The sequence below is a fragment of the Ambystoma mexicanum genome, chromosome 9 (assembly GCF_040938575.1).
Source record: "Ambystoma mexicanum isolate Mex_15411 chromosome 9, UKY_AmexF1_1, whole genome shotgun sequence".
Lineage (NCBI taxonomy): Eukaryota > Metazoa > Chordata > Amphibia > Caudata > Ambystomatidae > Ambystoma > Ambystoma mexicanum.
Window position 1 is genome coordinate 1310097248 of NC_090931.1, and position 13118 is coordinate 1310110365.

A 13118-nucleotide genomic window follows, 5' to 3' on the forward strand; every position below is an offset into this window, starting at 1 on the left:
CGAAATCCATGTGAGAGCGGGAGACGTCATTGCCGCAACCTCGGACAGCCTAAACCCGAGAGACTCAGTCGGCACTGTCACGTGCCATCAACCGCAAAATGTGATCACACAGGCCGACGTTGCGAGTGGTTTCCCGAAGCTGTGCAAAGGCCTGGGCAAGCTCAAGGCCCCCCCCATCCGGCTACACATCGACCCTTCGGTGACCCCCGTCCCGCAACACCCTCGGAGAGTTGGATTTCACCTACAGACGGCAGTGTCGGAGGCACTTCACCAACTGCTCTCCGACGGCATCATCGAACCAGCCACTGGGCCGACGCCGTGGGTGTCACCACTTGTGATCGTGCCCAAGGAAGGGGGCAAGATACGTCTGTGCGTTGACATGAGGGTGGCAAACACCGCCATCCAACGGGAGAGACATCCAGGACCGTGCATTGAGGACATGATCGTCCAACTAAACAACGCCCAGATGTTCTCCAAGCTCGACCTCAATCAAGGCTACCATCAGCTGGAGCTGCATCCGGAGTCCAGACCCATCACCACATTCGCCACCCACGATGGCCTCTACAGATACCGGCGACTGAACTTTGGGATCTCGTCCGCCGCGGAAATTTTTCAGGAGGCCATCCGGCAGGTAATCAGACCCATCAAAGGAACCCTAAACTACAGCGACGATATCCTCGTGTTCGGATCGACGAAAGAGGCCCATGACCGAGCCCTCCTTGCCACGTGCACGGCACTCCAAGACGCGGGTCTCACCCTCAACATCTCCAAATGCAGATTCAGTAAATCGAAGCTGAAATTCTTCGGTCACATCTTCTCCCGCGAAGGGATGCTCCCGGACCCTGACAAGGTCGACACCATTACCAACCTGAGCGAGCCGCGGCAAGTAGCCGAAGTCCGGTCGTTCCTCGGCATGGCGGGGTATTGTGCCAGATACATACCCCACTACGCGTCCCTCACGGACCCACTACGCAAACTCCTGCAAAAGGAAGCAGCCTTCGAGTGGACCCCCGCGTGTCGTGCGGCATTCTCTGACATCAAGCGTGCCCTGGCGGAGGCACACCGATTGGCGTACTTCAACCCGTCATGGCACACCGAAATTGTCGTGGATGCTAGCCCGGTGGGCCTCGGCGCCATCCTGGCCCAGACCAGCGGGGAGGACATTCACCCACGACACGTGATCGCCTATGCGAGCAGGGCGCTGTCCGCCCCGGAACTTGCCTACTCCCAGGCGGAAAAGGAGAGTCTGGCAGCTGTCTGGGCCTGCGAACATTTCCACAATTTCGTCATTGGCAAAAAGTTTACGCTCATCACTGACCATCAGGCCCTGTTGTCCCTGTTTGGGAACCCTCACACCAAGATGCCCCCCAGGATCGAGAGGTGGGGCATCCGCCTGCAAGAATACAACTATGACATAGTACACCGCCCCGGGGGCGACCTCAACCCCGCTGACTACTTATCACGACACCCCGTCGGGGCGCCAGTGACCCGGGAGGGTGACGTCGCCTACGTACAGTTCATCTCCACCAACTCACTGCCACCCGCGATGTCCCTCGAGAGAGTTGCAGCCGCATCGGCGGCCGACCCGACCATGGCCCTCGCCATCAGCCTCCCCTCCGCCAACAAGTGGCACGACCACCGCAGAGCGATGCTGGCGCACCCGGGGGTGTGCAAACAGGAAATTGAGCGGCTGGCCAGGATACACAGGGAGCTGGCCGTGAAGGACAACGACATCCTCCTCAGAGGGTGCAAGATCGTCATCCCCGCCACGCTACGGAACGAGGTCGTGCACATAGCACACGAGGGCCACAGGGGCGCGGACAACACAAAGAAACAGCTGAGGTGCCATGTCTGGTTCCCCTTCCTGGACACGGCAGTAGAAGAATGGGTGAGAAACTGCCATGCATGTCAGTGCACTGCCCCTCCAGAACACCCTCCTCCGCTACAATATACACAGATTCCAGAACGCCCGTGGGAGCGCGTGGCAATGGATTTTTACGGGCCGACGGAAGTTGGCGATTACCTCCTGCTTCTCATAGACGAGCACTCAAGGTTCCCGATAGTCAAATGCGTCACCACCACTGCATTCCCACAGGTAGCGGCGGTGATAGAAGAGGCATTCAGCGAGTGGGGGATCCCGAAGATGGTCAAATCTGACAATGGACCGCCATTCTGTGGCCACGAATTCAGGACACTAGCAGAACACCTAGGGTTTAAACACATGAAGGTGACCCCTCGCCACCCACAAGCAAATGGCATGGCCGAACGCTTCATGGCGTCCATCAAAAAAACACGACAAAGAGCCATGCTGGAGGCAGTCGATCCTCACCAGGCGTTGTGCCGACTCCTAAGGGATTATAGAAACACCCCACACGAAGCCACGAACAAGACGCCTGCTGAACTAATGCTTCCATACAAGGTGAGAACCCGCATACCCCACAATTTGTCACCTGAAGAACCGCCTGACATGGAGGTGCTCCAAAAGGATGCAGAGGCAAAAGAAAAAGCGAGATGGGACACTGACGCACGCCGCCATGCGACGTTGCCAGACTTCCACATAGGGGACGAAGTGCTCGTACAACAACCAACCCTCAGGAAGACAGATCCGCGGTTTGCCCCAAGCCCCATGAGGGTAACCGCAGTCAATGGCACTATGGTGACAGCGGAGGACCAACATCGAGCTGTCACCAGGAACTGTCAACATTTCAAACACTACAACAGGCGAGAGGGATTAGGAGTGCCCCAAAGGTCTGTCTCTCCAGAACCTCGAGAGCCGCGGGATGATCCGTGGATTCCCCCGGGAAGAGACCCGGACGGGCTGAGTCAGGAAGAAGGTGCCCCGGAAACCCCGGGACCAAGCGCCCTTGACGAGAGGCCTCGGAGAGTCGCCAAGAAGCCGGTGAGACTAGTTGAAGAGTGTTGACTCTGATGTTTGGACATATTGTTCGGGGGTGGTGTTGCCAGGCACTCGAGAGTTAATGAGTGCAGCCCCCGCCGTTGGGGAGGCGGAGTTATTGTATTGGGGAGCGGGAAGGAGGAACGGGGAGTTCTGGGTAAGGCGCGAAGGCGCCAGTTCCGATTAGAGATGAGATGAATAAAGAAGTTATTACATCCACTCCGTGTGCGCGTCCTCCTTACTGGCCCTTCTAAGAGGGTAACACCTATACCTCTTGTCAGCAACCATCTTATGTCATTCCCCTGCACCCCACCTTGTGTCTAGAGGGGTTTGGCAGCAGGGCCACCAGGGAAGTTGATCTGTGGGGAAAAGTAAAGGAGATTGTGGCACATTAGATCACTCCTCTGGGTTTAGACAGGCGCTTTGGGGTAGCCGGCACCGGGTCTAATGTTGCAGCTGCAATGAGATAGTCAAAATTATGCAGCACCCATGTCCTACATCTTGTGGTGACCCTATTCATTACACAACACAGACAAACATTATTTGAGTTATTTATTAATAACTTCTATGTCTATAGTAGCCTGTAGCTTACTAGATATCCCTATACGAAAGAGACTAGCTATTCCTAAGTGAGATGCAATCTCCCTGGTCAGCGCTGATGTACTGCCTGTCTACATAGCTCTCAACATTTCATAGCCCTTGGGCAGCTGAAAACACCCGATTTAGCATTTGGTCGGTGAAAGCCCATTGATTCCTATGGGCGTGCAGGGAGCTTGGCGGGTAAGAGAGCTGCCTAAGTGGCAGGTAACACCCGGCAAAAGCGTGTGAGTTGAGAGGTATGCATAGCTCTCAACCATTTGTGTCACAAAGGCAGGTGAAAACACCCGATTTTGTTTTTGGCGGGTGAGAGCCCATTGAAACTAAAGGGTGTGCAGGCGGCTTGGCGGGAGAGTCAGCTGTTTACACGGCGAGTGACACCCGCCAAAAGCATGTGCATGCATGCCAACATTCCAAAGTAGCTGAGAGGGAGATTTCTACAGCGAAATCGGGAGACAACAATTTCGCCATTGGAATGCATTGGGAAATAATTATTTTAGGTGGGAGAACGTGAAAAATAGCAGTATTTTTCACTCAAAAATCGGGAAGGTTGGCATGTATTCATGTGAGTTGAGAGCTATGGGTATGTGTCTAGGTTAGGGGCTAGAAAAGAGAATGACCCTTCCCTCTCTCACTACTTTCCTAGCAACTAAAAACGTTTGCACACTGTAGGAAGTCGAATGAATTTTGTATTCCTTCCTTCTTGTGTGTCTTATAAAAATGTACAGCAAAACAAAGTTAAAACATTTCCTTTTGTATTCCTACTTCCACAAAGGATACGTACAGAGTTGATCTGCTAAATGAAATAATATGTTTTCACCAAGCTATATGTGAGTCTCGGGGGTTCTGGTCATCACCCTGAACCACTAGTTTGGTCGACCGGTTTCAGCGCGATCTCTATCAATATATCCTGCTTTCTTCAGGACCTCACCCCCGACATGACTAGTCAAGGTTTTTTGTTTAGTACAGACAACATAGTTATTTGTGTCTAGGTCTCCTTCTTGTTGCTGGGAGAGTTTGTCTCTATTTTCTGGTTTTCTTTTCGTCTTATATTCTTCAAGTTCACTACAGGGGATGAAATACAAATGGAGAACCATCACTTATTTTTTTCTTCTTCTATCCATTGAGTAAGAACATAGATGTTCAACATTTGGCATACTGGTGTTCTTACCAATGCTTTTCTTCTCTCTCCTTTAGTCTTTTAAATTGTCACCCAGCTTCCATGTTTACCCTACAAATAAATGGGGTCTTTAGATCTTGGTACATGTCGTGATGTTGCATGACCTCAGATGAGTATTTATTGCTAAACCTACCAGCGTGTTGCCTTGGACTGTTATGCATCCTCTTCCTTCTTAGCACTTAGTTTTTCACAACTTGTGTGATCTTCTTTTGTTTAAGCCTGTTGAAAAGCGTGATCTGGGTACGTGGGTCGTTAATGAAGTAATTTGTTTGCTTTTGTTACGTTTTCTTATAGATAATGCAACATATACTCCAGACGGTATCTTTTCATATCTAAGTCTTAGTTGACTCCAAAGGTTTTAACGGCCCCATAGACTGTAATTGGTATGTTGTCAATGGTGTAGGCATTGTATCGGTTGTCAAGTTTCTTTAGCGTTTCTGGAGACCCGATTAGCAGGAGTCCCATTTTGTCTCCATTTAGACAGAGTTAGTTCTGTGTCACCCAAGTTTGGATTGCAGAGTAGATGGCGTTCAAGGTTTTGGAGTCAGCCTCATAGTCGCCAGAGAGTGTTAGGAGGACCTGTGTATCATCAGCATAGTTTGTATACGTGATGCCTAGTGAGTCGAGGATGCTGAATAGAGGCCTGGTAAAGATGTTATACAGGGTCGGTGAGATGCAGGAGCCCTGGGGGACTCCACATTGGATAGTGTTGGGGTGTGCGCAGACAAGGTCTGAGAATACTTTCATGGCTCTACCTTGGAGGAAAGACGTGATCCATGCTGTAGCGTTGGGTGAGAAGTGTGCAGATGTTGAGAGGTGTTGGCATAAGGTTTTATGGTTGACGAGATCAAAGGCCGCCGAGAGGTCGAGGAGGAGTAGTAGGGCTGGTTTATCAAAGTCTCTAATATAGTCCATTTGGTTCTTGAGGTCTAGTAAGGCTGTTTCAGTTCCGTGACCTGGGCAAAAGCCAGACTGGCGTAGACCAAGGAGATTGATAGCTTCTAGGAACTGTTGGACTTGCAGATAGGCTGCTTTGTCTAGTATCTTTAGGAGAAAGGGTACAGTGGTAATGGGCCTATAATTACCTGGTGCTGTTGGGTCAAGTGTGTGTTTCTTTAAGAGAGGGCGGACCCAGGCTACTTTCAGGCAGGCTGGGACAAGTCCTGTTGAAAAGGAGGCATTGATAAAGGCAGTGTGGAAGGGAGCATGGGTTGAGGCGCATTCTTTAATGAGAGTGGCTGAGCAAGTGTCTCCTTTGCAGTTTGATGGTTTGATGAGTGCTAAGACATCTTGTTCGCAGACTTCTTTAAAAGAGAAAAGGGCTACGTTTTCATCAATGCTCATAGGAGTGTGAGGCGCTTGATGGTTCAGTGACTGTTGGTGACCTTGAATTCTGCTGTGTAGTGTGTCAAGTTTGCTAAGCGTGGCATCTTGGATGCTGTTGCACCAGGCTTCATCTTTTGTGATGGTTTGGGGGCGGAAGGTAGAAGTTTCTAGCTCTGTGAAAATGGAGAAAATGTCCTTAGTGTTGGAGTTGGCTGAGTCGCTCCTGGTGTTGAATGAGGTGGCTTTGGCTTTGATGATGGCTAGTTTATATTCTTTAGCAATTTTGTTGAACTCATTTTTAGTGGAGTCGCAATGGTTGGCTTTCCAGGTGGAGAGCGCTTCCCTCTTTTTGGTGCGAAGTTGGAGAAGCTCAGGGGTGAACCATGCCTAGGAGTGCTTCGTACATTTGGCTTTTCTAAGGGTGAGTGGGGCAATGGTGCCTATAGCTTGGGTGATGATGGTGTTAAATGTTTGAACTAGAGGTTCTGGGTCTTTTGAGAAGGGTGGCCTGAGAGCCGGGACTGTGAGGTGTGCTGGAGTCTTTCTTTAGTGAGCTGACAGGCACTCCTTGTAAGAGCTGGCAGGAGGGGTGTCATAGGTTGGTGGATAGGTTTGGCCGTAGGGATATCGAAGAGGATGACATGGTGGTCAGTCCAGGGCAGGGGTTTGTTAGCCTTGATGGGGACCAGGCAGTTATGGTGGGCTATCCAATCAAGGGTACAACCCTTGATGTGAGTGGCGTCTGAGATGGCCTGTTGGAACCCTAGAGTTCCTAAGGCTTTGTCTAGAGAGATGGCTGGGGGCACTTTCTTTTCGTTTAGGCCAAGGTTAAGGTCTCCTTGGATGATTTTTTAAAGTTATCTGCAAGGAGGTGGGTCAAGGTGACTTGAAAGTCTGTTACAGGCCCACAGGGGCAGTAGACGATGTGGAGGGAGATGGTGCAGTTAGGGGAGGGGTTGAGTTTGAAGAGAAGGTGGTCACTATTGGTTTCAGTTGTCTTATCCACCTTTCTGATGGGGATAGAGTCTTTTGCTATGAGGGCGACTCCGCCACCTTTGAGGTGGGGCGTTCTTGGCTAAAAATGGTGTAGCCAGGAGGTAGGGCTAGTGATAGTGCCGGGTCAGAGGCTTCGTGGAGCCACGTTTCACTGATTGCCAGGAGATCCAGATTGTAAGTAAATGAGTAGGTTATTCCAAGGCATGCTAAACACAGGTGCATGTAAATCAGGCAGTGCAACAGGCAATGCAAGAGACATTTCATTAGGTAGTGCGGTAAGTAATTGAGTAGGACATTCAATGGCATGGCTAAACAAAGGCACATGTAATTCAGGCAGCATAACAGGCAATACCCCACCCATTTTAGTAGGCAGTGCGGTAGGTAATTGATTAGGTAATTCAATGGCATGGCTAAACAAAGGCATGTGTAATTCAGGCAGCATAACAGGCAATATGTCACACATTTTAGTAGGCAGTGCAGTAGGTAATTGGATAGGTAATTCAATGTCATGGCTAAACAAAGGAGCATGTAATTCAGGCAGCATAACAGGCAATATGTCGCACATTTCAGTAGATAAAGCTGTTGGTGCTTGAAAAGGCAGTACAGTCGCATGACTAATTATGGGCACATATACTTCTGTAAACATTGTGGTGAAAGCATGAAGTACGGACATAGGAGATTTGGCATATAGCGTGGTAGGGTAGTCGACTATGGGCGCAGGTGAAATAGCAGGCAGATCAATAGGCAGTTCCATGATAAGGGTTTTTGCGGGCACATGTAAAACTATGGACATTTGTAATGCATATTTAAATATGGGCACATGTGCATTAATGCTTAGATTACCATGATGATTGTTTGTAGGTAGGGACCTTTCAGCGGGCAATCTAGCTGCCTGGAAGTTTTTGGCCCCATGTAGGTTGGTGGACCTCGTGGAGGCCTGTATGATTCCTGGGACCAGGATGAAATCATTGACGTAGTTTGTCGGTCTAGTGGTGGGTAAAATTGATGCGTAGGGCTTTTTGGTTGTAATAGGCTCTGGCGCTTTGACCCGAGTGCTTCCTTGGTACCGTATCTGAGAGACCTCCTTGTCTCTGGGCAGGGTCGGACTGGGAAAAGAAATAGGCCCGGACACCCCAAAAAAAGTGGCCCACCCCTCGCCTCAAAAAAAGTGGCCCTCAAACCATCAACTGTGAATCGCGTCTATTCATGACTTTACAGAAAATGCTATCCCAGAAACTCACACCTGGATAAATTGTCCTTTGCAATAGGGAGGCCAACTTTTCAAAATGGCTTTGCAGGACACTTTACGCCCGCAGGCTCAAAAATGGTTTGTAGCGCTATTTGTTTGCACCAACATATGGATACTTTTGTTTACATATGACTGTTGTGATGTTTAAATGTACACATGCACACAAATATACTTTTTTTTTGTTAATGGTAATTATTGAAAGCATGGGCCGTCATATGGCACAGTACCTCTGCACATAACATGCTGATTCCACATACTCCAAAACAGTCTATACTTGGCCTCCTGCACCCCAACTCCGCCACCCCACTCCGCACACAACCATCATAATTCTGGGATTGCACGACTGACAGATATGACATAGTGAGAACATAATTGGCCCAGGGTCACACAGTCAATTAAGAGGTGAAGCTGGTATGTAAACACAGTTTGCAGTCTAGACACTAGGCCATGAACAGTAAGGATGTGAAATTAACTACCGTTCTCGGCCTGACGACTTTTCAGATAGTGCAAGAGCTAAGACATAGATAAGGAAGGGAGGGGGGAGTGGGAAGGAAATGGAAACAGACAGGCGACTACCATACTAGGCCTGACCACATTTCTGCTAGAGCCGGGGAAAAACAAAAGGTGAGGGAGGGGTGCAGAAAGGGAGAGGAGGAACAAAACAAACGATTATCGAACTAGGCCTGACGACATTTCAGATAGTGCTGGATGGGGGAGGGAGGAGGAGGGGAGGAAAAAAAACAATTAAAGGGAGGGGAGAGGAGACAGACGAGGTTGCTATCATACTAGGTCCAGGGACAATTCTGATAGAGTAAGTGCATAGAAGAAAGTAAGGGGAGGAGATAACAAAAGGGAGAAAGGGAGAGGAAGAGAGAACAGAGTAAGCAGTCAAAAAGAGTGGAGAAGCAAGAGGGGAGAACGAATACAATTGCAGAAGTCAGTAGTAACACATAATGTTGCAAGCCAGGATACAGGATTACAACAAAAAGTAGTGGAACTATGTTCCCATGGTCCACCCCTTTTCTGCTTACTCCCTACCCCCAATAGTCACTTTAACCCCCTCCCCCCATAATTAAGCCCCATACCAGGTCCTTCCTTTCTTCCACTTCACCCTGTGTTTTACAACAGTTCTAGCAAGACTTAAGAAAACACAGTGTGCAGCTTTATGCAGCTTCCCCTTTCAACCACCCACCATTCCCACCTCTTAAGGGACATGTCCAGGACTATAGCCACAAACACACCCCTCCCATTTCCTGCAAACACGTCTGTGCCTACAGCAATTAATATGTAGATCTGGGCTTTTTGGCTGCTTGGGAATGCGTTTTAGGTCCCAAGCAGTCTATTTAATAAACACCACCAATTCAGGCATGCAAGATAGCGCAGTGACATATTACACTGGCTCCCCAGTAGGAGAGAAGTTTAATTTTTTTGTTTTTAAAATTGCCGTCCTGTAACTTGGGTTGCATAAAGTAAGGGAACGATCATGGTTGCCCCGAGAAGAGAATGTCGTACCTGTTAGTTCCTCAACTTCCCGCCCACTTTGACCTCTGATCCTAGGTAGGTAACACTCGAAGCAAGTGTCAAAACAGTATTTTCAAGGTGCCTTTTAAAACATTACGTTTCTTCCCCTTGGATAATTACAAAATCTTTGTTTTACCGGGATTGATTATAAGAACATTTTCTTTCCAGTATTTTACAAAGGCTTATATAAAAACCCTTAACCCATTTGCGTGTTATCAACTAGTAACAAGTTGATCCGTGTATCCTATGTCTTATTAAGGTGGGTAAAAGTAAATGCTTGTTTGTGGTGAAGTCAGAACTCCACAATTTTTTAATAACCATCGTAACACTTGTGCTAAATGTATACATGCTGCTGTAGCACATCTCCCAATCTGTGTCCTGGGCTGTATCCATGCCAGAGGACACATAACTGCTTCGTGGCTTCTAAACCCACAACTCAAAACCTACGTTCTGATCTGTATTATTTACCATCCTGGGTCTAATCCGATTACTACATGGATTCTTGGATGTCTTTCTTTGTGGACTCCTAGAGCCCTTATTTTGCTTCGGCAATCCGATGACTGGGGAACAGAGGGGTGGTGGGGGGGGGGGGGGGGTTGAGCGGGGTCACACATGTGTCTGCGCCCCAGCCCTTAAGATGATCCACTCCTGGTAGCAACATCACAGCCATGGTCTTGTGGCCAAATTGCTGCCTGATTTATAAAATATGGGGTGTTTATGGGCAGCATCCATGGCTTATTAGGACTCTGCAAGTACCTGCTATTTACACATGCCTGGAGGGTGGGAGATCTGCCTCCGCGCTGCTGCAGAATTTGGCAGGCACTGCACCTGGGAATATATGAATGCGCACATCGGGAGCAGAAACTTGGGCAATTCAGGGCTCATTGGCAAGTCATGACACTTAAATACAACTTCTAACGCTCATCTCTATGTATGGCACTCACTCACTACTGGTTCTCAGACTCCCTGTCGTCTCTCACGTCCCGTCTGCTTAGCCAGTCTCTCACTCCAAACCATGTCCAGTCCCACAGGTGTCAACAAGTACTACTTCCCGGTAATGTGTCAATCAGAACACTTCCGGCGGCCGTCGGACTCATCGGCACTAGTGTCACTCTCAAGTCCAGCCAAATGTGGCGCATCACAGATAGGCTCTGTGCTTTTGCAGATGCAAATGCGAGCGCTGAGCCTGCGCTCAGGCTGTTAAGTTCTGGGTCCGCCCATGCGCAGTGCGATCAGTGGGGGGCAGGGCCACCATTATACTTGGCTGGCTGAGGCTCTCTGAATGCAGTCTTGGTGCCGGCTGCCGGCGGGGAAAAAAGCAACAAAAAATACTTTTCTTCCGCACTGAACTGGGCATGTTATTATTGTCCATGCACAGTTCAGTGTGGAAAAAAAAAGTATTTTTTTTCCTCGCTCATACCGGCCCACGCTTGGGGCAGACACCGACCCCCAGGGGACTAATGATGAATTCGGACCGGCCACGAGCCGATTGGCCGAGGGGCCAATCCGACCCTGGATGGGTGACGAAGGTGGTGGGGTGGGGACCGTGGGGTACACAATGGATGAGAGCGGGCCGTGTATGGATGCCAGATCCAGAGAAATGCTCAGTACGCCTCATTCACAAGTGGCGTGGTGCTCATTTTCAGATGATGTGCTGCTGGCCGCCCCTTGCGCCTAACAGTGACGGCATCGGCATCACGGCACGGCCAGCAGCAATCCATGATAACGAGGGGAAGTGCATATCACCATGAGTCACTGGCCCTTGCTATACAGACGTGAAAGGAACGAATAGTGGTGCACGTGCACCGTGCATGCATCTCTTACCTGAGCAGCCTGGCTCGGACGGTGGAGGCTCCTCCTGCTGAACTTCGTCTGCGGTCGCTGCTGTCTCTGTCTCTCTCTCGTACTCGAGTCGTCTCTGGGGGATGATCTGATCATGGTGGAGAGAGAGGCCCGCGAACGCCCATTTATTCTCTAGGTAGTTGCCGCGGCCCGCCGCCCGGCGACACAGAGTCTGGGACAGCGCCGCAGCCTGAGCCACATCCATATTCCAGAGTCCCCGGCCCAGCCCCGCCCAGGCACAACAGTTGTTTCAACTTTGCACAAAGGGCAACACCTTCCTGAAAAGTTGAAAGCAACTTGTTGGGCCCGGGCGGGCGTGGAGGAGGCCGGCGCCAGACTGTGTGCTGTGCCCCCTGGGGGCCTGGGCGGCCCAAGTCCAGCCCCCGGCCCAGCCCTGGCGGCAGGAGGAGGCCGCAGGCGGCGCAGGCCTGCTAATTTCATTAGCAGAGCGACGACGGCGAGCCGGGGGGCGGCCCCCCCAGGCCCACAAGGCGAGGGAGTGAGCACTAGTGTGACAGTGAGCACCACTACGCCCATGCCACCCATGGCTGCACGGTGCATCTGCATGATGCATAAATTATAATGCACGATGGCATCATGCAAATTTGCTAATTAATGTGCTGCTTCCTTCCTCCTGCTTTATCAAATCATCAAAGCAAGGTAACAACAACGTGTGTTGTTACCTTGCTTTGATGATGCGTGACAGCCAGCCTGACCCCTGCCCGCCCCCCCCCCCTGCTGCAGTCGGTGTGTCAGTTTCCTGCGCCTGAAGTGTGAGTGCGAGCGAGGCAGCAGCAGCCAGCCTGGCCGGCCCTGCTGAGTCGATGCAAAGTTAATGTAAAAAAAAAAACACGGCCCGGGCCCGGCAGCGCTGGCACACTCACGCAAGCAGCGCAGCGCCCATGGCACCTGTCTGCCACTGCTAGCCAGTGCCGTGCAACAAACAGTAAATTAAAAAAAAAAAACAGTAAATTTAAAAAAAAAAACGGCCCAGGGGGTGCTTCACGAAAAACCGGCCCCCAGTTCTCAAAGTACACCGGCCAGTGGCCGATCGGCCGATGCGGCCAGTCCAACCCTGTGTCTGGGGTGGCTATCCTCGTGCAAATGCGATTTGTTGGCATCATAGTGCGCTTCACGAGGCAGTTGGGATAATTAAGACCTGATTTCTGGATGCACTGGCAAGGCTTTCGCTGTGGGGGCAATTTGTATAAGCTCCCCAGCAGCGACTGCTTTACTTTGGGTAGTGCTCGAGCAGTTACCCTGGTAGCATGGGGTGAGGTGTGCTATGGTGGTGGAGGAAAGAGGAAATGGGCAGGTAAGTGCGCAGGAAGATCGTAGGCCAATACAGATGTTTCTGGAGCTTGTGGGCATCAGAGTAGATGACCTGGGCCATGTACGTGCCCGCAGACGAGATAGCCTAAGGTTTGTTTGGGCCACAGTGATGAGGGGAGTTGCAAAGACAGTTCTGCGCGCTTCGCGGATGCTTTACAGGGCAGTGGGTAGCTTACCTT